Genomic DNA, 25,014 nt, shown 5'->3' with positions numbered 1-25,014 from the left:
TAAATACATACTATTTATTTTTTATTCTATAGGAAGTTTCAAGAATGGTGAGACTTAAGAAGAATGGTGAGACTTAAGACTATACCAAAAGAATAAATAAATAATAATATGTTTAATTTGACTATGAACTGTATTATTTTCATTCAAAATTATAAAATAATTAACACAATATCATTTGACATCCCAAAATTGAAATCTCATATTAGTGTTTATATTAAGAAGGTCATACAACTCATAAAATTATTATAAATATATGATTAAATAAATTTATGTTTTATCCTACAATATGTTTATTAATAGTTTCATGGTATTGATGAAATAAGAATTAATACTATAGAAAATTACTAGATAAAATATGTATTATTATTTAAAAAATAAAAAAATAAATGATTATGATAGTATAAAATGATATATATTTTATTAAATATAATTTTATATTTCATATTTTAATTATTATTAAGTTAATATTAAACTAAAATATAATTGTGGACAAAAAAAGAGTATAAATTATACTAAAAACATTATCATACAACTAAAAATCAAGATATAAAAAGATTATGGATTGGTAAAATATTGTGATTTTTTTAAAGATTAATATATATATATATATGTATATATATATATATGTATATATATATATATATGTATATATATATATATATATGTATATATATATATATATATGTATATATATATATATATGTATATATATATATATATATGTATATATATGTGTGTGAATGTACATATATGTGTATGTATATGTATGTGTGTATATATATGTATATGCGTATATATGTGTATGTGTGTATGTGTATATATGTGTGTATGTGTGTATATGTGTGTATGTGTATATGTGTGTATGTGTGTATATGTGTGTATGTGTGTATGTGTGTATATGTGTATATGTGTGTATTTGTGTATATGTGTGTATATGTGTATATATATAATTGAATTTGTTTGGTTTTTTGGGTCAAAAGTTGTGGTTAATTTGAATATATATGTGAGAGTAAATGTATATTTGGGTCAGATCGTGTGTTGACCCACGTATAAACTTGAAAAAGTTAAAAATAAAATTAAAAATAGTTATTTGTATGTTTCAAACTTGCAACCTAACAAAGCAAGTACAACCCTTTAACCAAGTGTGATTTTCCAAAGGCTATAAGTCGATAACAAATGAGAGTGGTTAAAAAATATGAATCAAATATATGATTGACCTAAGTGTGCAGTCACGAAGTTAAATATCGATTGAGATCGATGGTTTATTTTTCTAGGGATAAAAGACATGTGAAACAGTGATTATGATGTGATTTCTCAATGGATAAGAAGTGGATAACAAAGGATCATGAGATCACAAGATTATAGGTCAATTGAGATTAATGGTTGGTTTGCTAATGGATAAGAAGCGTGTGAAACTGTGATTGAGATTAGTGGTTGGTTTTCGGAGGAATAATAGTCAATTAAAATTTAATTGAGATTTGGATTTTTTTTCTAGGAATAACAAGCATTTGAAAATGTGATTTAGATGAGTAGTTTGTTTACCGAAGGATAAGAGGCATGTGAAAATACGATGAGGCGTATGAAAAAGTGTGAGCCTTAAGATGTCGACTAATTAACTAATGGTAATATATATAAAATACAAAATATATATACATACATAAAATTATAAAATTATTTCAACAATCTCAAATTGTCTAGCAGTTAAGGTGTTCACATTTTATTTTTAAGACTAGGATTTGAATCCCCAAAATTGTCAATTTAAAAACGAGTATTATATGTATTTGAGAGATCAATGTTAAATAATACATTCTTGAGTATAATATATGGTGACACAACTTTTAAAAAAGGAATAAGAGGCATGTGAAAGTGTGATGTTGAATTTATTGGTTGATTTGACGAGCATTTGAAAGTATGAGGTGACAAGATAAAGGTCAGGTGGATTGTGGTTTGTTATCCATGGGGATAAAAAGGCATATGAAAAAGTGTGAGTCACAATATGGTGATCAACTGGGGATTAGTGGTTGGTTTGACAAGGTATAAAAATTGTGTGATCAATTGGTATTGGTTGTTGATTTGTTAAAGTAAGGGTAAAAGAGGTCGTCTAAGATTGGTGAGTTGTTTGTCGAGGGGGTAAAGAAGCATATGAGTGGATATATATGCATATGAAAAAGTGTGAGTACTAAGATAAGGGTCAATTGGGCGGATTAGTGGTTGATTTGATGAGGGATAAGAGGTGTGTGATTGATTGAAATTGGTTGTTGATTTGTTGAAGTTGGGGTAAAAGAGGTCGACTAAGATTGGTGGGTGATTTGTCGATGGGATAAATAAACATATGAAAAAGTGTGAGTCACAAGAGGTCGACTAAGATTTGGTAGGTGGTTTATCGATGGGATAAATAAACATATGAAAAAGTGTGAGTCATAAGAGGTCGACTAAGATTAATGAATTGTTTGTCGAGGGGATAGGAGGTGTGTGAAAGTGTGTGAGGTCACGAGATGAAATGTCAATTAAGATTTGGTAGCTGGTTTGCCTAACTGTGGGTAAATATAAGAGGTCTTCTTGATAAATTATAAATTAGTGGTTAAAAATTTATGATTGAGATGTTGATTGATCGAAGTGGTTGATTGGAGGATTTGTTGTTCATTTGTTAAAGTGGGTAAAAGAAGTCGCGATAAGAGTAAATGTGATGAGTTTCGAGGTGGGGATTTGTGGTTGATTTGTCGGGATATGAAGCTGAAGGAGATATTGATGGTTAAAAATATATAAATGAGATGTTGATTGATCATAGTATAAACTTATGTGTGAGGTCACGAGATTAAATGTCAAAATTAGGATTGGTGAGTGGTTTATCGAGGGATAAAGATGCATATGAAAAAATGTGAGTCACGAGATGAGAGGTCGATTGAGGAGATTAATGTTTGGTTTGACGAGGTATAAGAGGTGTGTGAAAGTGTTTGTAAGGTAATGTGATGAGATGAGATGTTGATTGAGATTTGATGGTTGATTTGCCTTAAGTGAGAATAATTTAAGAGGTTAGTAACAAATGAGATATTAGTGGTTAAAATATATATAAATGGGATGTTGATTGACCAAAATGTAAAAGTGTGAGTTCACGAGATTAGAGGTCGATTGTGATAAGTGAGTTATTTGTCGACAAGACAAAAAGACATGAAAAGTGTAAGTCAAAAAATGAGAGGTCGAATAAGGGATTGTTGTTTAGTTTGACGAGGATAAGAGTTGCATGAAAGTGTGTGAGGTCACGAGATGAGATTGAAATTTGGTGGTTAGTTTACCTAAGTAGGGGTAAAAAAAGAGATTGCGGTAATATAAAAGAGATATTAATGGTTAAAATATATGAATGAGATGTTAATTAATCGAATTATCAAAGTGTGTGAGGTCACGAGATTAAAGGTTGATTGGGATTTGTGGGTGATTTTCTGAGAGAATAAAGAAGAATATGAAAAATTGTAAGTCACAAGATAAGAGGTCGATTGGTGGTAAAAGAGGTCAAGGTAAGGGTAACTATCATGAGATGAGAGGTGGGATTTGTGGGGATAATAGGCCGTTAATAAAGGAGATATCGAGCGTTAAAAATAATATGAATAAAATTTTGATTGACCGAAATGTGAAAATGTGTGAGCTCACGATACTAGAGGTTGATTGAGATTGATGATTGGTTTGTAGAATGTGATAAGAGACATGTGAAAAATATGAGGTCATGATATAGGTGTGTGAGGTCACGGTATGAGATGTGGATCGTATGATTGGTGGTTAGTTTGTCGAAGTGGTGGTAAAAAAGGTCGTGGTAATGGATAAGAGGTCGGTAATAGTGTAAAGTACATCTAAAATAACTTTAAATAGGAACAAAATGTATAACACAAAATGTATAACACAACTTTATGTAAAATCTCTGGATCGATCTATAATAACTAAAAGATCGGTATAATTGACTTAATTATTATTTTGAAAAAATCCACATTAAGAGATTTTCAAACTCGTAAAATTAATTTTTTAATGAATTTTAAAATAAATATTAATATTAAACTTTGAATTAACTTCATTTTTATAAACTAAAAATTTGAATACAAAATTTTCTAAAATATTTATAAATAAATAATATTTTATCCGTGTAAATACATATTATTCATAATATTATGCTATTAAAAAGATAGATTATAGTCAAATAAATAATAAAATGATGTAAATATACATCTATTCATATTAAATATTTATAAATAATACATTTTTTAATATAAATATGAATGCATTTAACTAACTTAAGTACTTAATTAATTATTTTTAAAATTATAAAATATAAACATATATAATAATGTATTATTAAAATTATAATGTGTATAATTATTTTTTAGTTTGAGGTCCATCTTAATAAAATATGATGTTATTTATTTTATTTTTAAAATAAATGTATATTAATGATAATGTTATTAAAATAAATTTTATCTTACTTTTATTTTAGTTTATTTTATTTCAAATATTAAAAATTTATTATTTTTATTTGTTATATAAATATTTCTTAACATTAATAATTCTTTTGACAAAGTTAAATCTTTATATTAAGAGAAAAATAACTTGTTATAAATTTTATATTAATAAAATATTTGTTTTCTATAATTATAAATGAAACAATATAAATGAATGCTAGATAAATCTTTCAATTAATACACCAACCATAATATTCTTATTTTATTGTTATTGTTATTATTCTGTACGTAAATATAAATTTAAAAATTTAAAGAAAAAAATCTTAAAAATTAAAATAATTAATCATAATCTATTCCATTGCTATAATATATAATAAAAAATCAAAATATATAAAAATTGAAAAACAAAATATAAGTTTTTTTTTTGAATCTTAATCACATATTTTATTTAAAAATAATAAACAACTTTTAATTTTGTATAATCGTATTTTTTAGATAATAAAATAAAATGTTTTAAATTTTATAATACATGAATGTAAAATATGAGCGGTATAAAGTCGATTTGAGAGTTAAAGACTCAAATGAAGTGAAGTTTTAATGTTTGTATTATTCAGTCGAAATATGAAACAATTTCCGGAAACAACATTGTAGTGCATGTTGTTCTTAAACCGTTCAGGAAAAGTCACACCCTCCGTATAAATATCTCGATGGACATACGAACACTGTTTTTTCAAATAAAATTGATCGTCTTACAGTTTTAAGTACAACTCACATAATTTTACACTTACAATTTTTTTTAATACAAAATAGACAATAAAACAATAAATATGAGAATATATTTGTGTAGAAGCAGGTATACCATTTATTATTTCGTTGATAAGTCGAATAATAAATGGGTATATTAGGGTTATGTCCCCAAATATATAGATAACATACCTATTATGTTTCTCAAATAGACAAAAGGTAGAAGTCTATTCATTTCTCAAAAACACTCAATGACTATCAATAAAGGATTGGAAGACATAAACCCCACCCACATCAAACATTCTTTCTAAGAAGATCTAAGATCGAGAAAAGATTAAAAAAATAACGAAGAACGACTTAATGAATCGTTCATGTCAGATTCATGTATGTTTCCGCAATTATAGTTTATCTCAATTTATAATCGACATAGAGTATAAAAATTATAGACTTAAATATTAAAAATCTAGATTAAAGATTCTAAAAAGTGCTATCAGAATCTTTTTATTTCGTTTTATTGAGATTTAAGTTTGTAAATTCTGTAAAAATATAAATAGACATTCATATATGTTATTGATCTAAACTGACAAGAACTATAACAATTTATTGGATTATTGAATTAGAAAAAATAAATCACTTTGATGTATATGTTCATCCAATCAAAATAAGTAAAGAAAGATCTTAAACATCCAAACAAATTTAGAAATCATGAAGAAAATGAACAGTTTTTTTTTTTATTATGTAAATAATTATGTTTAATTATTAATTATAAAAGAATTGATCAAATAAATAAGTAAAACTGAATCTTTAAGTCATAAAGTACACAGATAATTAAATAGAAATTATTTCGATTTAATTAAAAAATTTATTATATTAATTATTTAAATCATAATTATATATATATATATATATATATTTATGAAATTTAGTAATTATAATTAGTTAAGGAATTAATTATAAATATATAAATATATATATATATATTTATGAAATTTAGTAATTATAATTAGTTAAAGAATTAATTATAAATATATATATATATATATATATATATATTTAAAATAAGAATTCGAGAATTCTATTAATTATATTTTCAATTAAATTTATAAATAACCTTACCCATTAATTAAAAAAAATGAATTTTAAAATAATAATTTATTATCAGTCTAATTAATTAAGGAATTCAATTTTAGAATAATAATTCATTATTATAATTAGTTAAGGAATTCAGATTTTAGAATAATTAGCAAATACATGATAATAAAATAATGAAGTTGTAGAAATTACAGAAATCACACCTAAAAGAAAATTATTAAATAAATTGGTGCATAAAAGAATACATATTACAATTTTTTTTTTGTTTTAAGAGTAATTTAGCTTTGGTACTCATACACTTTTGATGATGAACTTATGTATTACTATATAAAGTAAATGTGTTGATGTACGATTGACTTAGCTGTCCAAAGTCAATTGATAGTGAAAAAACATCGATGTGGGAATTGACAATTCAAATTAAAAATGAGAAAATAAATAAATATTTTAGATACTCTTTATTTGAATATTGAATTAGTTGTCAAAAGCCAATTGATGGTGAAAGAAACATCAGCGCAAACAATGACAATTCATATTAAAGATGAAGAAATAAAGAACTATTTCAAATACTCTTTATTTGGAAACAAACATTTATGGAATATCTCCATATAATTAATTTATTTAGAAAAAAGAATTACGAATTACGTTTACAAATTATATACGAAATATAGTTTCAACTAAAACAACTAATGAATTGTTTTAGGGTTGTCCAGTTAAGGTTAGGCCTTATAGGTCCAAAGAAAATAAACTGAACTAAATAATTGTTAAATGTTAATTGTTAGATATTATAAAAGATTTAGAGAGAAATTTAGTCTTATAAATACTTCAAAATTAGCCTTAAAAATAAGAGTCTAATGTATGCTCAAAATTATATGAATCAATAAATTAAGTATATTTATGACATTAGACAAATACTTGAAGGATCATGGTTTGGATCATTAAGAAAGTAACCAAATAAGTAATGTGACATTTTAAGAACAAAATATTACATAATCATAGTGAAATCAAATCGGATAGAGATCATTTGGTATTTTGATTCGAATTTTGCTGGATACCAAAACAGTCAGAAATTCGTGCCACATAATTTTGGTTTAATTATTAGTTGAAATAATTAATTCTTATAAGAGTGTTAAGCAGACACTTATTTCAACATGATGACAAAATTTATTTTGTATTTTGTTACATCCAATTAAAGAATCTGACTACAAAATTTTGTCACGTAGTTGTAAATTATTAATGATATAGAAATACCACTAAAGATATTATGTGACAATAATTTACCGTTCTTTTACTTTAAGAGTAATATGAGTTCGACTAAGTCGAACTATTTGGAAAATAAAGAATTCAGATGTTTAATTATCTATTTAGCATATTTGGACAAACTCTTAAATTACGGACCAGTTCTCTATATATTTGTTATCCGAGGTCTTTCATTAATATGTTGTTCATATGAATATTTTATATTTAGATGATATACAGTTTTAGTGGAAGTTTGTATTGTGATGCTTGTATAGATATAATTTAGAATTTATGTGAACATTAAAGATTCAGTTTCTAAAGAAATTAAAGATTTTGTTTTAAAAATCAAGATCATAAAATTATTCAGATTGATCTTTATAAGGAATAAAGGAGGACCAGTTGATATTAGACATGTTAAAGACCACACTACATGTTAATCCTCAATACACATCCATGTTTAGTCTATGTCATTTGATTGTATTGACATATGTGACTATTAAAGATTTTAGCTACGAACTAATGTAATGAAAATCGCTTTAATCCTATGTTGATATAATTGATAGACGAGATTGATATAGATGTATTTGAAAATGATAACAATATTTTGAGTTTATAAGGTTATAATATACAATTGAAGGAAATATATATATGACCCAAGTGGGAGATTATTGGAATTATTTTCAATATTTGGGGTACATATATTATTTAAAAATTGTGTATTAATTGTTATCATATAAAGATTAAAGCCCAATTAAATAATATATTAAAGTATAAATATTATGGGCATTTATAATAAATATGGGGATATATTTGTGTAGAAATAGAAATATTATTTATTATTTCGTTTATGAGTCAAATAGCTTATAATTTATTATCCAATTGTTTCTATAACATGTATATGGAAATCAAGAAAGAATCACACATAATTATAATTAAAAAAACAAAATAACATATTGGTTACAATTGGGACAAAAATATTTTACATTCATGACCCATTCTATAATGCAAGAATTATGAAAGATGTGTTGACAATTGACAATCTTGCTACATTATCTTGTTGAAATATGAATATCCTCTCGACAAGTTGAGCACATTTCTTCCTTCATCATCAAAGATTCGTCCAAGTTATCAATGACAACTTTCAAGATACCCACATTATCTCATTCGTAATATCTACATCTCTATCGTCTAATATGTCCTCGCTCGATTAAAGTATTAGTTTTGATCCTCTAAATGAAATAGTATCCTCATTCTTGATGGTTTTATATAAAAAAGAGAAGATACTGTTGTATATGGTATTGTTTCGTCTCCTATATCACAGTCTTTATGTCAAATGTGGCTTTCCTAACTCTTTTTGCTATAGTAGAAGGTTGAATTGATGAACTTTTTGCATTTACATTACTCCCCCCACATGTTCAATTTCTTCAGGAACTGTTTGCTGTTCTTTTTCATTCACAAAAGGTGAGTCTGATTCAACAATGTTCTCACATTTACTGTCAACTTTTTCTTCAAAGACATCACATTTTCACATTTATTCTTTATTTGTATTTAGGATTCCAACTTCCCAATTCAACATTTATTCTATTTAAAGCAAACATCATTGCTCATTATAATTTTCCCCGAGACTAGATCATAAAACTTACAGGCCTCAGTTTCCTTGCTTACTCCCCCAAAAAAAAAATACTAACATGACTTCTATTATCAAGTTTCTTTTTTCTCGGTTCTAACAGCAATACATCTGCACATGTACATGTGTTATGCAGCCAAAGACCATTAAGTGTCTAACATATTATTTTACATTTCTCCACATTCTACTCTAGTGTCTTTTATAGAAAAGAGTTTATGAAACTTTTGTTTAAGGCATGAATACATTATGATACTACTTCATCCCAAAACTCTTTTGAAACTTGTCTACTAGACAGTATGCTCCTTACATAATTTATCATAATCATGTTCTTTCTCTCAATCACTCCATTTTGTTAGGGTGTGTAATATGGAATCAATTATATTTTAACTCTATTTTCATTACAAAAGGCATCAAACTTTTGTGTGGTAAACTCCCCTCCTCTATATGTATGAAGACAACTAGACTACTAGAGATTCTCCACTTTCTTTCTCAACAAACAGCTAAAAACTCTTAAATTATTCAAATACTTCAGACTTTTCAAGCAAATTATATACCCAATTATATCTACTAAAGTCATCTATAAAAGTTAGAATGTCATCTTCTCTCTGTTTGAAGCTAGTGTGATTAGATCTGAATGAATGAGATGAAGCCTTTTTTCAATCTCTCATCTTGCTCTATTAAACTGCCTCTGTCTGGTCCATTTGTCAATCAAACAATTTTGGCACTTATCATCTAAAATATTTATTATTGGTAACTCATTCACCAACTTCTTTAATGGCATAGTTTAGAGACTTTTGTAGGTTATATGTCTCAATCTACACTAACACAATCGTGATTCTTCATCAGTAGAGGTTTGAAAATACTAATCAACAAAAGTTTTTTTTTTTCTCATCAGATAACTTCAATGCATTCACCTTTAATAATCTGTTAAGACTCATTTTTGTAGTCATCAAAAGACCTTTGGTTGAATAAAAGATTTTGCATTCATCCTGATGGACTAGAACAATTAAACATTCTCTTTGGAGTAATCTCATGAATAACAGATTACATTCAAGCTTTGGAGAGTAGTAAACATCAGAAATAACTAGTTTAATTGCATTCATCTTCATTGTGACATCTCCTTTCAAGTGATAGCCATTTCATGTTATTTTTAAGTTTGATTGAGTGTTTGAAGTTGTTGTCTAGGTGCTTCACACATGTAATTGGAACAACCATAATCAATGAACCACTTATCTGTTGTTGTTTTTCTTGTGAAGTTTTCAGCTAGTCCAACGTGAGTCATTAACCAAACTGTTTCTTCATTTACTTAGGCATAGTTTATCTTACTTTCTCAATTAGGACATTCATAAACAAAGTGTCCCATTTTGTAACATTTATAGCCTTCAACTATTGATTTATAAATTACTCATCTCTTTTTCCTTTGTTCATTACTCTTCCCCTCTCTCTACCTTCTGGAGTAATAAATACTTTGAGAGCTATATCTTCTTCTTTTTTGATCCTGTTGAACTTTTCTCATGTATAGAACGTGAGTTTGAAGTTCATTTATGGACATAAGCCTAGTTCCTCTATAGATACACAACATAGATGAACATCTCGCTTAAGGTTATACGAATTTTTCCTACTATGGTGTTGTATGTCATGATTTCTCTATTCGTTCTCATCTGGTTTGTCACAACTCTGACTCTAGCAAAATAATTTTTGATGGTTTACCATTTTTCATCACTAACACTACAAATTCCATGTTTTAAAATGTTTAGCTTGGAGCTCTTCACCTTTTTCATTACCGTCATATTTACTTTCAAAGAATTACACACTATCTTAGAGGTCGATCAATAATCTACTCGGATATAGTTCTATTAATTGTTAGATGGAGTGAGTGTTTACTTTGCAGTTTTAGGTTCTCACCTCCTCCAATTGAGTCTGTTGAACCTCGGTTAGAATTTCCTCATCCGTTGGTTCTTCAAACCCTCGTTTAATTAGACCCCTAAGCCCTTAGACCTCAACATATTTTCCATAGTTGCTCTCTAGTGATCGTAGTGTTGACCCTCAAACTGAAAAGTCTCAACAGATTGTTCTCGCCTTGATCTTCTGCCATGTCCATACTTCAAGGTTACATCTTGATAGTTCCCCTTTTGCGATCTAATCATCCACTGTCGAATTTCACTTCGACTTTTGCTGCATCATCGCGATCTATCATAGTTGAAATTTAGGGTTCAACTTTCTTCTCCCCCTCTCTCTGGGAAATTTGATGAAATGGCCCCCATAACAGGGGAAATTCCAAAAAAGGCCCGCGCCTGCTAATGTTGGCAAAAAGGGCCCTTTTGCCCTGCGAAATGTCAGAAATACCCTTCGCGCGTCAGATTTTACGTTCATAGACGTGAATTACCATTCACGCGATTTAATCTAAATCGCGTGATTTCATTCACGCGTTTTAGATGAAACGCGTGAATGGCAATTCGCGCTTTTCAATTTACGTGAATTACCATCCACGCGTTTCATCTAAAACGCGTCGATGAACTCACGCGATTTATATTAAATTGCGTGAATGGCAATTCACGTCTTTAGTCTTATATATAACTTTTGGCCCTATTTTAAAACAAAACCTCCCCGATTCTCCCTCCCACTCCGACTTCCAAAACCACGTTTCTCAACTGCCGACTTCCTTCAACATCGATCAAGATCATCGTTCCTCAACATCGTTCCTCCAACATCTTCGACTTTCCACCGTCTATTCGACATCATCGTCTTTCCACCGTCTCTTCGACATATTCCGGTGAGTTTAGGGCTTAAGAGTTAGGGTTAGGTTTTGATTTATATTGATGTATTTAGGGTTTAGGGTTTGGTTCTGGTTTCGTTTATGTGTGTAAATGCTTTTAGGGTATATGCCGAGTATTGTATCAGTGTTCTTATTCTGCATGCATGCATTTCACGTTTATTCATACATTTCTCGTTTAAGAACTGGCATTTTCGTGTTTGTTATGTGCTTGTGAAGAAATGGTATTTAGGGTTAGGGTTTAACTTTTGCTGCTTTACTACACCTTAATAGAATGCCAATGAGACAGGTTTCGATGTTATATTAAGAAATTTACATGTGCTCCTAATTTGCTGTGCTGAATCAAAAGCCATAAATGATCCACACTGTATGTTCACTTTCTTGGACCATATTGCACTTGCTATAAGAAGCAAATATATCTTTCACTTTTACCTTGATTGAATGCATTTCTAAAATTGGATCAAGTATTAATATGTTTAATTGGAGGCTGCATCTAGATGAGTGTTCTTATATTGAATACATTGATTGTAAAATCCTTTTTGATGAGTGGATGACTCGGGAATATATATGTGCATCTATACACTAGATGCTATGATTGAACTGGACCAAACTATTTTCTGTCATGATTTCTTCTGTTCCATTTTTGTTGTTGGTCTTACTATTTCATTAATCACATTCTTGCATTTTCTGCAGGTTCTGCTGATAGAACTATTAAATTTTGGGACCTTGAAACTTTCGAGCTTATTGGTTTTGCTGGTCCTGAGGTGCATGTTTTGATATTTTCTTACAAATTTACTTTTTGCGCTTTTAATTCTGCAAAGCAACACTGATGAGGCTGCAAAGCAACACTTATTTTGTTTTGCTAATTATCATGGTGATCCCATGTTGTTCCTTGTTTTGTAGATGGAGTCCACTATAATACCCGAGTTTGCTGGTAGGGTATCTTGGAAAACCAATATGGGAAATATTGCGGCCAAGTTTGCGAAGATGAATCTAACTGAAAGGGTAGAGGAAACCCAATTCAGATTCTTATTCAAAGGGCACCCGTTACTGCGGTTCTCAGGAACGATTATACACCACATGCTCCTCGGGAAGTCCAGCTCAAATTCTGTGGAGATGAAGTTCCTTGTGAATGGAGAAGAGATGTGCTTCGGGATGAGGGAGTTTGCATTGGTTATAGGTCTCAATTTTGGGAGATTCCCTGCGGAGCAAACGATTTTCAATCAGGTTGAAGAATCTCCAACTTTGGTTCTTAAATATTTTAAAAGTATTCCACTTATTAGAATAGCATACCTTCATTCAAAATTCATGTCCTGCTCTGATAGGGAAGATGCATGGAAATTGGGGCTGGTATACCTTGTTTCCCATTATCTCTTTGCCCTTGACCCGAAGAGGATAATAAATAAGAAACTCTTCAGCATGGTCGATGACATCGACACCTTCCTCAATTTTCCATGGGGAAAGGTTTCCTTTAGAGCAACCATCAAGGGTTTGACCAAAGACTTTGATCGCTACAGGAAGCTATATCTGCAGAAGAAGAATGCCGCCTCGGGGAAGAAGAACAAAGACAAAGACAAAGATGTCGATGTTTCTTATACCGTATATGAGTTCGCACTAGCCTTACAAGTGTGGACTTATGAGGTGATCCAAACGTTTGTCCCCAATCTTGCAATTAGAACGACGCTTCAAACGGAAGAGCCTGTCTGCCCAAGGATAATACAGTACAAATCAAAGAGGAAGAGCACTACCTCTGATCTTCACACTGCCCTACAAGGCAAGATTGTTAAGAAAATGGAATTGTCTGAAGAAGAGAAGATCTTATATGCTAGGGATGACTTTGAAGATATGGGAGGTAATGTTTATGATGTCATTTTTTATCTTGACTGTAGAAAGAAGAAATTTGGAGATATTGACGATGGAGTTCCTCAAAAAAAAGCTGTCATGAGGAAGAAAAGACAAATTACTCCAGCCAAAGCCAAACCTTCCACGAGAAGAACAACCGCAACCCTACCCCCAGCACCAGCACCAGCAGCTCTTATTCTATCGAGAGCGCCACGAGTAGAAAAGACGAAGACGAAGACGAAGAATCCTCTCCCCCGACTCCAACAGCAACAACTCTCCAAGATAGATGTAGTTTGGATGAACTTTCGAATGAGCTAAATGAATTCAAAACTGAAATGAGAGATGAAATAATTCTCATCAAAACTGAAATGAGAAATGAAATAATTCTCATTAAACGGATGTTAAACCAACTACAACAAGACTTTGGCATATTATCAGCCACACAAGGGGAGAAAAAGAAGGAGAATGATGAAGAAAAGGACGAGGAAGATTTTAAGGTGAGCACTGAGGTATGTGTTTGAATGATAATAAATTTCGTGCATTTGGCATTCTTGTATTTGGTCTAATTAAAGGATTTTTTTCTTTTTTGTAGGATGGGAAGGGAGACAATGTTGTGCTGATTTTGGAGAAAGACAATGTTCGTCTTGTGGAGGAGAATGAAGTTGAGGTATGTATTTCTTGCATTTCTTGCATTTCTCGCATTTGGTGCATTTCTCGCATTTGGTGCATTTCTCGCATTTGGTGCATTTCTCGCATTTGGTGCATTTCTCGCATTTGGTGTATTTCTCGCATTTGGTGCATTTCTTGCATTTGGTGCATTTCTCACAGTTTGCCTATTTCTTGCATTTGGACTAATTGAAGACTTTTCTGTTTTTTGTAGGATGGACAGGAGGAAGACAATGTTGGGCTCTTGGAGAAAGACAATGTTGGGCTTGGGGAGGACAATGAAAATGAAGATCATGATTTGTTGAACAAAAAAAATATTGAGGTATGCATTTCTTGCATTTGGTGCATTTCTCGCACTTTGCCTATTTCTTGCATTTGGACTAATTGAAGGCTTTTCTGTTTTTTTGTAGCATGGGCCGTTGTTGGAGATGTACAATGTTGGGCCTGTGAAGGAGATGACAGATGAAGATGGTGAATTGAATATCGAGGTATGCATTTCTTGCATTTGGTGCATTTCTCACACTTTGCCTATTTCTTGCATTTGGACTAATTGAAGGCTTTTCTGTTTTTTGTAGGGTGGGTCGTTGTTGGAGATAGACAATGTTGGGACTTTGGAGGAGAAGACAGATGAAGATGGTGAATTGAATATCGAGGTATGCATTTCTTACACTTTGGTGCATTTCTCGCACTTTGCATATTTCTTGCATTTGGACTAATTGAAGGCTTTTCTGTTTTTTGTAGGGTGGGCCGTTGTTGGAGATAGACAATGTTGGGACTTTGGAGGAGAAGACAGATGAAGATGGTGAATTGAATATCGAGGATGGGCTTTTATTGGAGATAGACCCTGGGAATGTTGAGGAAGCTGTGGAGGAGCAGGTGTAAGAGAAGGTGGAAGAGAATGTGGAAGAGAAGGTGGAAGAGAAGGTGGAAGATAATGAAGATGAGGTATGCATTTCTTGCATTTGGTGCATTTCTCGCAGTTTGCCTATTTCTTGCATTTGGACTAATTGAAGGCTTTTCTGTTTTTTGTAGGATGGGCCGTTGTTGGAGATAGACCCTGGGAATGTTGATGAGGCTGATGTGGTTGATGGGAAATCCGATGGTGGGAATGTTGAGGAAGCTGTGGAGGAGCAGGTGGAAGAGAAGGTGGAAGAGAAGGTGGAAGAGAAGGTGGAGGAGCAGGTGAAGAGAAGGTGGAAGATAATGAAGATGAGGTATGCATTTCTTGCATTTCTTGTATTTGGCCTATTTCTCGAGTCGCGGAGTGGCTTAATTCAATGATTTCTTTGTAGGTGGACGATGATTTCGTTGTGCAGAGGGGTAGGAAGGTGGTAAAGAGGGGTGGGAAAGGGGGTGCAGAGGGTGGGAAGGGGGTGCAAAGGGGTAGGAAGGGGGTGCAGAGGGGTAGGAAGGTGGTGCAGAAGAAGGTGGACGATTCATTTTGTTGTGAGAAGAAGGAAGAGAAGAAGGAGGACAAGCAGATAGATAAGGATGTGGTGGTACTAGAAGATGCATCCCACATCCTATTTAAGAGAAAGAAGACAGCGACGAAAGCTGTACGTACCCTACATCGTCCCTCGTCCAAGAAAGAAGACGATTGTTGTCGATCCTATGTCGAATTGTAATGAGCAACTGAGGAACGAGTTCAAGAAAGAATTGCGAAAGGGCTAAATTTGAGAACATCTAACTCTCTGATTGCATTGGAGACCTTAAGGTTCTTCACTACAATTCTGAGGTTAAATAGGTGGTTAACTGATGTGAAGATGAATGCCGCAATTTGTCTGCTAAGAGCAAGAGCATTCGCCTACCCTAAGGCGTACCCGGTGGATTTCACTATCTTAGATTGCCAGTTTGGCCCTTTGATTACTTCATACTATGACGATTTTGTTGCTGACTCGGTTGATCAAGAAAAACCAGCTGGCCATACTTTCGCTGAAATCATTTACCACTACTACTGGGGTAGAGAAGACAAACATATGCCCAGTTGGAGCAGTGTTGATGTTATTTACTTCCCCCTCAACCTCAACAAACCTACACTGGGTACTGTGTGTTATTCGATTGCAAGAATGGAGAATTGATGTTTATGATTGCGATCAGACAATTTTCAATGACGACGAATTGGAAAATACATGAAAGCCATTTGTGAGATGTTGCCGCCCTTCCTTCATAAAGCAATGTCTGAAGTTGAAATGGCCAGGTATCCTAACATGAGAAATGAAAATTTTAGATTTCAGAGAATCCCACACCCCTGAAGTACCAAAAGCAGAATGAAGTGGGGACTGTGGCGTTTTGTATTAATGTATTTAGAGTAACCTGACTGCTAAACTTGGTCTAGAAAATTGCATATCAAAGAATATGCAATTATATAGAGAAAAGTGGGAAGTCAGGTTGTACCACCAGATTTTTAGAGCCATGAAGTTGTAAACACTGAATTATTGTTGTAACATGTTGTGTAAATACTGAATTATTGTTGTAGATGTTGTGTAAATACTGAATTATTGTTGTAAGATGTTGTGTAATATTGAATATTGTTTATCATCATCATTACAGACATGAGAGTTGTAATATGTACATAAAAATGTGTAGTAATATGCGTATGCGTGAGTTATGACTCACGAGTATTACAATATGCGTCTTTTATGACTCACACGTATTCTAATATAACTGACGTGTATTGTAATACGCGGCGAGTCATAACTCACGCGTATTACAATATGTACTCACGCATATTGTAATACACGTCAGTTATGACTCACGCGTATTACAATATGACTCACGCATACTTGTAATACACGTCAGTTATGACTCACGCGTATTACAATATGACTCACGTAATTACAATATGCGTGAGTTTAGCATTATTACTGTATGGGCCACCTGGATGTAGTTACAATATGTATACAACTTTCAAATAAAAAAACATAGACAATATTCATGTAATTGAAAACCAGCAATCAATCAGTATACAACTTTCAACTTTCAAATAAAAAACATAGACAATATTCAAAATTGCATAGACAATATTCATGTTTGTGGCTGAGATGATGGCGGCTGAGATGATGATGCTCTTGCAGCTCTTGCAGTAGAGGGTGCAGGCATTACTGATTTGCATGTTGCCCTGTTATGACCCTGACCACCACATGAGCTACATCTTCTCGATACCTTATGAATTTCACCTTGGGATGACCACTGCTTTGTTGAGGTCGCCCTTTCTTACCTTAACAGGTGGTTTAAGGCACACTCGTTGCTTGACATGTTCTGGAATATATCCCATACTCTTCATGACAACGGATATATTGTTTCCCGCATACGCATTGATCCACAATTCACTTGAGTAATACCGAAAGATAACAATTGAACATGTGAGAAATAAAGTTAGTTAGATAGATTCAATAGCAAATAAAGTAAAGTAAACCCTAAACCTTGAGCATACTCATAGGCATCCAATCTATGGGTACGGGAAGAAGCCAAGGCATGAGTGCAAGGAAGGACCCGATACATCAAATACCCTACAACTACAACTCATTCCTTTCAAGTCAATTTTATAATCAGATTCACCGTCATGGACATAAACTCGAATCGGTTAAGTGGATGCATGTTATATAATCTAGTCTTCTCAGCTTGATCACGTAAGAACTTTTCATAATAAGAAGATAAACGTTCATTGTGATTGGACGCTTTTTCTCTTCGACTATAAACCAATCTTGTAATGTTGAATCTTAAATAATCAGCTAAGATTGATATGAGATACTTTCTAGCTTCCCTACTTTGACTATTGAGCTCTCAGCGTAATTGCTTGTCATTTGATTGTATCGTTTACCAGGAAAAATGCACGACTCCATCTCTCAAAACCAATATCTGCCAAATACATGGCATATGAGAGTCCTTAGCATTGATCTTGTCAAATGCTGATTAAAACTTCAAGATTGTGTATGCTTGAGAAGCCAAACCAAACTCGGCGTGGCAGTGATCGATTTTGAATTTGCCATAATATTCATCTTGATGTGATATGTGCACGCACCGTGATCAGCTTCTGGAAAAACAGCACACAAGGCATTGGCGATGCTTGGATGGTCTATCAGATACGAACACGAGATCATCAACCAGATCCAATTGCATCTCTAAGTTTTTGCATGAAATAAGTCCAGGAGTTGTTATTCTCCGAATCAACAACGCCGAATGCAACAGGATAGAGTTGTTCATTCGCATCTAATGCTATCGCCACCAATAGCTGACCTACAACCTTGTGCTTAAGAAAACTGGCATCGACGCACAATACTGGACGACACAGTTTTGAAACCCCCTAATTGAGCAGCCTAAGGACATGACATATACCTGAAATGACCGTGCTCATCCGTCTGGATGTCTGTTATGGTACCCCGGATTGTTCTTCTCCACATGTACAGGTATGATGACAATTTACCGTAAGAATCTTCTACAGTTCCTCGCACCGCCATTAGGGCCTTTTCTCTAGACCACCAAGCCTTATTATAAGACAACTTTATTCCATAAATAGTCTGTATGTCTTCCATTATTTCTTGGGCATGTGGTCATGGTGATGGTCCATGTACTTGCTCTTCATGCATTCCCCAAACACCCATGCTGGTGCTTGTCTTTGATTCTCTTGCCTCGTCACAATTGAACACGTATGATCTTTTACGAATTTTCGAATCTCAAACATTTCCGAGGAAATTACTCTGACAGCACGCAGTCTCCACTTGCAATTCTTATCCAAACATTTCACAACCCAAAGTTCTTTTTTTGACTTCACCACTTTGAATTCAAAATGATTAGTCATGGCATATTTATATAACCTCAGTTGAAATTCTTTTTTATTCTCAAACAAAGAACTGACTTCCAATCCGATTCCGGTACTTACTGCCTCATGTATAGGATTTTCACTACTTGGTATGTTACTAGCAACTCATTCACTGCAGCTTGGTTGAGTACGAACAACACATTGTTTTGTTGTGTACTAGGAACCTAAGCACCGCTTGGATTTGGATTGGTACTAGGAACCCAATCAGAACTACTAGGTTGGGTAATAGGAACCCAATCATCATCAGCATCATCCCCCACATTCAGACGCAAATGTTCATCTTCAATGTCATTTTCGAAGAAAACCTCACGCTGCATCGGGAAGACGTCGGGGTCATCAATTTCTGGAACCGCTACACTTTCTTGAGTTGGTAGTGACTTCTCTACTAAGGATACACACAATGGAGTGCGGTTGTGGACTGAAACTGCTTCATGTAAAAAGAACTCCACATCCACATCTTTTTTTATATCAGTTATATAAGAAAATTTGGTAATCATGCCAGGAGCATTATACTTGGCTTGAAGCAATAAATCATATCTAGATTTGTCAACATCGGTAGCAGAATAAATTTGATCAACTAATTGGGCATAAGTAGATTTTGGGGAACAATCATACCGCTGTTTGACTTTACAGAAAAATGAGTAAGATCATCCGTAGTTTTCCACTCTCATCAAAATAAAGAAGTACAGGTACTTGAGCTGCAATGAAACAGTTCAACAACATCACAAGAATTGAAAAAAGTTCAACAACATTACCATAACTGAGGAGAGTTTGCTCGTAGAGTTTCAGGAAATCCAATGCCGCAACTTTTTACCATAAGTTTGCTTCAATAAATCTAATGGGATAAGAGCTCCCTATCCAATAGGTCCATTGAAGCAAACTTGTGGTTAATTCTTAAAACATTGTATCTCCACGAAACATACTAGTAAACTCTACCTCAAAGCTTAATTCGTGTGAGTGGGAATCAATAAGCGTGAGTGAAATACGCGTGAATCAGCTACACTATGCCGTCAAACCCTAAACCTTAATACTAGAATAACAACATAGTATTGATTCCCATTCATTCGAATACAACCTAGCTAAACTATAATTTAACTAACCTAGTGTTCATAATCACTAAAAACCATAAAATAAACATACCCATTTTGAGAACGAAGAGTAGTGGGTCACGAATTCAAACGGAGAGGTCTCGTGGTGTCGTCGTAGTCGTCAGCTGCTGCTGCTCGTGGTCGAGTTCTTCAGGGGAGGGTCGAGTCGGAGTGGCGAAAGCGAGAGAAGAGAGAAGGGGAAATTATTGATTCGTGGTTTTGTTATAAATTAGGGCACAAAAATATTATATACGATGAAAGACGAGAATTGAAATTCACGCGTTTCATCTAAAATGCGTGGAATAACTCACGCATTTAGATGAAACGCGTGAATGCATTTCACGTTAATTGAAAGACGAGGAATTCTATTCACGCATTTCATCTAAAATGCGTGAGTTTATTCACACGTTTTAGATGAAACGCGTGAATAACAACATTGTTCCTTGTTCCTTGTTGTTTTGAGTTATGTTGTAAACAAAGAAAGCGAATATGCGGATTATACACAATACGCGTGAGTTATGTTGGATTGTTCTAAATAAGCATAAGTTATGATAAACCATAAATATCCAATATTCAGTAAGCATAAGTTATGTTAACAAAAGTAATAAACCATAAATAGAAGAATATTCAATAATATAAAACCACCATAAATTATAAATATCCAAATTAAGTATTGTTATAAACCATAAATATCATAAATAAACCATAAATAGAAGAACACTAAGTCTAAACAACTCCAAATTAAGTAAGCAAATGCTGCAAATCACAAGCAGCAACAGATTGAAGCAACTTTGTATGAGGAACAACATGTTCATCCAATATCCATGACATAGCAGCCGCTGTCTCATAAAGCCAATTGTCGGGAAGAACATCAAAATCCTTTTCAATTGGTCGACACCTGCTGTATATCTCGAAATATACTATTATAGTTTTCGCATCCCTTGGCTCAGCAAATGGATAATCTAGATTATCCAATTCTTTAATACTACCACCTCTAGCAACTATTAACTCAATGAGATCCTGTTTGTAAAGTGGGATGAAATTCCCTATAAATATAAAAATGTAACCGTCGAACAGTTTCGAACGCTGAAAAACAAACAAAGAAAATAATTTCAGTTATCAGACAAAATAATAAAAGTACAGATAGGAGGAATAAGACCAAACTCACATTATTCAACAACAGGAGTATGCCTTTTCTAGGACCACCTTGGGCTCCATGATTATCATGTTTAACCTCATAAGGTTCCTCATCAACACAGTTTTGGGTTTTCAATGATGATTTTATCCCTACACAAAACAATTTTTATATTGATTTAACAGACATATGTATGAAACAAATCGTGTTAACAGAGACTCACAATCAATAGTAAGGACCCATTTCCCGTTCAGAATTGCCTTCAATACTTTTTGAGTTCGGCCGCATGCACCATTGGGATCAGTGTAAGCAATAACATGGGTTACATCTTCTCTCCACTTCGGAGACACCTTTGCACCAAAAGTGCGAGCAAATTCAACTATCAACAACTGTGCAAAACAATAATATAATGGTTATTACATTCAAAACTAGTTAATATGGACATAATTGAGAGAATAGAACATACATTATTTTCAGGTGATAATTGATTGGGACATAAGGTCATAACAGTGCTTGTTGCCTGCATATTATAAAAAAGGAGTTTTGTTATTAAATACATAAATATGAACATTTCAATTCAATATAACAACCATTTTATTACATACCATTTGTTGAACGAACTGAGGAAAACCACAACGGCAGCTCCCTGATCTAAATACTACAATATCCATCAATATAAACAGTAGAATATACATCAATAGCTACCATACAATATTCATGTAATTGAAAACCAACAATCAATCAGTATATATAGGAAAAACCAACAATCAATCAGTATATTTAGGGAAGTGACATAATATACATCAAAACAAAACCTTAAAACCTAAGTACACCAATATCCATGAATATAAATGGCAGAATATACATCGAAAACCTAACCCTAAACCCAAATACTTCGATATACATAGGAAACGGCATAATATACATCAAAACCAAACCTTAAACCCTAAATACACCAATATCCATGAATATAAACGGTATAATATACATCAAAACCTAACCGTAAACCTAAATACATCAATATATAGGAAACGGCATAAAATACATCAAAACCAAACCCTAAACCTAAATACATCCATATCCATGAATATAAACGATATAATATAAATCGAAACCTAAACTTAAACCTTAAGCCCTAAACTGACCTGATGATGTTGAAGAACGATGATGTTGGAAGGATCCCGATGATGTTGAGGAACGATGATCTTGATTGATGTTGAAGGAAGTAGGAATGGAAAGTCGGCCGCAGTCGGAGTGGGAGGGAGAATCGGGGAGGTTTTGTTTTAAAATAGGGCCAAAAGTTATATATAAGACTAAAGACGCGAATTGCCATTCACGCGATTTAATATAAATCGCGTGAGTTCATCAACGCGTTTTAGATAAAACGCGTGGATGGTAATTCACATAAATTGAAAAACACGAATTGCCATTCACGCGTTTCATCTAAACGCGTGAATGAAATCACGCGATTTAGATTAAATCGCGTGAATGGTAATTCGCGTCAATGAGCGTAAAATCTGGCGCGCGAGGGGTATTTCTTACATTTCGCAAGGCAAAAGGGCCCTTTTTGCCAACATTAGCAGGCGCGGGCCATTTTTGGAATTTCCCCTGTTATGGGGGCCATTTCATGAAATTTCTCCTCTCTCTCGGTTATCGGTGTTATATTCTGATATCAATTGTGAATAACTAGTAAAAGATTCATTAAATTGATAATATTATGGTCAAAGGATATAGACTTAAATTTCATCTTTGCTTAAAAAATTTAAAATATAACTATCCAATAATCAACTAATATCACTACCTAATAATTGATCAAATGACAAACTGCCAATACTAATCTAAAGGAAGATTCACTTTAGAAAAACAAGTGCACACTAAACTAAAACCTTAGACTTAGTTTAAATTTATTTAAAACATAACTAAATCCAACAATCCAATGTTCTTTGTGATTTTAGCAACAAATTTCTTGGAGGGCTTCGCAGCTTCGACTCAGCTTCATCAAGAGACATGCTCATAATCAAGGCGGAAAGTGTTAGAATCTTTAATCTAAATCTTTAATCCTTAAATCTATATTCTTAATTCTCTATGTCAATAAATCGAGATAAACTGTAATTGCGGAAACGTACCTGGATCTTTAATGAAGAACGGTTCATTAAGTCGTTCTTCGTTATTCTCTTCTTCTTGTTCTTGGATCTGGACCTGAATCTGAATGTGGATCTTCTCGTTCTGGATCTGGACCTGGATCGGAATGTTTGATGTGGGTGGGGTTTAAGTCTTCAACCCTATATCGATAGCCTTCTTGAGAGTTCTTGAGAGATGAACTAAATCCTTATTGTTCGATGAGAGAAACAAATAGGCTGACTATCTATATGGGTTGGGGGACCTAGCCCTAATATACCCATTTATTATTCGGCCCATCAACGAAATAATGAATGGTATTTCTGCTTCTACACAAATATGTCCCCATATTTATTATAGATGTCCAAATAAGCCCATAACCTTATACTTTAATAGATCACTTTATTTGGGCTTTAATCTTTATTATGATAACAACTAATATCAATTATTAAATTATATATGTACCCAAATATTGGAAATAATTCCAACAATCTCCCACTTGGGTCATATAATATTTCCTTCAATTGTATATTATAACCTTAAGAGCTCAAAATATTGTTATCATTACAAATACATCTATATCAATCTCGTCCATCAATTATAACAACATAGGATTAAAGCGGTTTTTATTACATTAATTCGTAACTAAACCCTCAATAGTCACATATGTCAATACAATCAAATGACATAGATTAAACATGGGTGTGTAGTGTGGATTAACATGTAGTGTGATCTTTAACATGTCTAATACCAACTGGTCCTCCTTTATTCCTTATAGAGATCAATCTGAATAACTTTAAAATCTTGATTTTCTTTAAAAACTAAATCTTTAATTTCTTTAGAAACTAATTCTTTAATGTGCACATAAATTCCAAATTGTATCTATACAAGCATCACAATACAAACTCCCACTAAAACTGTATATCATCTAAATATGTAATATCCATATGAACAATATGTTCATGAAAGACCTCGGATAGCAAATATTTAGAGAACGGATCCGTAATTTTAGAGTTTGTCCAAATATTGCTCAATAGATAAATAAACATTCTGAATTCTTTATTTCCAAATAGTTCGACTTAGTCAAACTCATATTACTATTAAAGTAAAAGAACTGCAAATTATTGTCACATAATAACTTTAGTGGTCTTTCTATATCATTCATAATTTGCAACATCGTGACAAAATTTTGCAGTCAGATTCTTTAATTGGATACCACAAAACACCTAATAAATTCTGCCATCAACTTGAAATAATTCGAGTGTCTACTTAACACTCTTCCAAAATTAATTCTTAAACTAAAATGATGTGGCACGAATTTTCGACTGTTTTAGTATCCAACAAAATTCGAATCAATATACCAAATGATCTCTATCCAATTCGATTTCACTATATGAGTATGCAATGTTTTGTTCTTAAAATATCACATTAG

The sequence above is a fragment of the Impatiens glandulifera genome, chromosome 1 (assembly GCF_907164915.1).
Source record: "Impatiens glandulifera chromosome 1, dImpGla2.1, whole genome shotgun sequence".
Classification (NCBI taxonomy): Eukaryota; Viridiplantae; Streptophyta; class Magnoliopsida; order Ericales; family Balsaminaceae; genus Impatiens; species Impatiens glandulifera.
The sequence above is the reverse complement of the archived record's forward strand: the minus strand, read 5'-3'. Positions refer to the sequence as shown.